Genomic DNA, 1,680 nt, shown 5'->3' on the forward strand with positions numbered 1-1,680 from the left:
CTCACAGTCACTGCCATCATCATCATCCTTCCATCATCATCATCACCATCACCACCACCATCATCCTTTTTGCGTGTTCCCCACTCCCACACCAAAGAATTCCGACTGCATCACCATCACCCTCCTCCTCCTCTGTGCATGTTCCCTACACTAACATCAGACTTTATCATCATTATCCTCCTCATCCCCTCCTTTGCCTGTTCCCTACAGCTCCTGGTGTGGCCCAGGGGTGCCCTAAAATCCACGTGCCAACCCTGGGCAGAAGCATCTCCACTTGTTGGTCGCTGGTGGAGCTCAGCTGGGCCCCTCCTGCTGAGGGTCTGCAGCTTTCCCAGGAAAAATGAACACTCCCACACATTGCAGAAGCCCCATTTGGGCACAAAGGTGACATTCCTGAGCTTTGCCATGACACAACATGGTGGCTTCTCATCCATGGACAGAAAGTTCCTTGGAAATGTTATGTATTTTCACCACCTTTTTCTCTCAAAATCACTGGATTTGCCACTGGTGTCCAGCAGCTGCTCCTCCAGAATGTCTGGGAAGCACAGGCAGACAGTTTAGGAGCATCCATGCAGATCCAGCTCTTGAGTCTCCGGGGAATTCCCAGCTCCATATTCCATCCACAGGGAAGCAGAGGCAGGCGAGGGTTAACTGGGCTGGGGAGCTCTGCTGGGCCAGCCCAGGTAGGAATCCAGCAGCCTGGAACTGAGCAGCCTGGCTCCCAGGACGTCTCCATTTCATTAATCCCCATTTAATAGGGCACATAATCCTCTTCTTAGAGAGAATTCTGGGAGCTGGAAGTTTCCTCTTTCCTGGGAGAGCAGGGGATGTAAAACCCCCCAAGCTGAATCCACGGGGGAACCGGTTTTGAGGGAAGGTCACCTCTGTGTGGCAGCCCCACATTCCTGCAGTTTTCCCAGCTTTATGCAGGTTGTTTGTCCTCATTCTCATTCTTCCAGGCAGTTTTATTTTTTGGGGGGGGGAAAAAGCCTTTATTTGAGGTGTAGATAATTTCTCCAGCAGAAAAGCGGCTCTTCCAGGTGGGAACCTTGGTGGGTGTTTCTCTCTCCAAGCAGAACAAATTCCAATTGCTGTCCCTTCTCCCTCTCCCAGCCCTTCCATCTCCTGTTTTCTCCAACAGAAACATCTCTGGCTCTTCCAAGAAAGAAACTGGTGTCTCCAGGTGACATTTCACCACCTCTTAAACCCACCCAAGGCCCCGTTACCACCTCGTCTCCCCCTGTTCCCTTCCCAGCTTCCCAAACCACAGCACGTGGCTGATCCTGCCCAAAGCAAGTGGATTAAAACTGCCCAGGATTAGCTCAGCAACGTGCCTGAAAATAATTTGCTGCAGAAAACGAGCGAGGAAAACACAAGGAGATGGCAGGGAGGAGTGGGGGGAGGTGGCACCGAAATCCCCCCGGAGGGAGTGTGGTCCTGGATGAGGGAAACAACCTCCCAGTGCTGCAGATTCTGTATTTTTCAGGAAAAAAAACTTCTCTCTGAGCCATTCCTGTCCAGACAGAGCCCCACTCTGAAGGTCTGAATTCCCAGAGCTCTCCTCTGAAGGTCTGGATTCCCAGAGCTCTCCTCTGAAAGTCAGGATTCCCAGAGCACTCTTCTTGAAGGTCAGGATTCCCAGAGCCCTCCTCTGAAGGTCTGGATTCCCAAAGCCCCACT

The 1,680-nt window shown here is 52.0% G+C and overlaps 1 protein-coding gene across 1 annotated transcript in view; it reads right to left on the reverse strand.

Annotated features, from left to right (window-relative positions):
- AHCYL2 (adenosylhomocysteinase like 2) overlaps positions 1-1,680 on the reverse strand; it is a 29,408-nt gene that overhangs the window by 14,757 nt on the left and 12,971 nt on the right. The window lies entirely within an intron of this gene.

This window comes from Neopelma chrysocephalum, unplaced genomic scaffold, assembly GCF_003984885.1.
Source record: "Neopelma chrysocephalum unplaced genomic scaffold, ASM398488v2 Primary Assembly neopelma1_353, whole genome shotgun sequence".
Classification (NCBI taxonomy): Eukaryota; Metazoa; Chordata; class Aves; order Passeriformes; family Pipridae; genus Neopelma; species Neopelma chrysocephalum.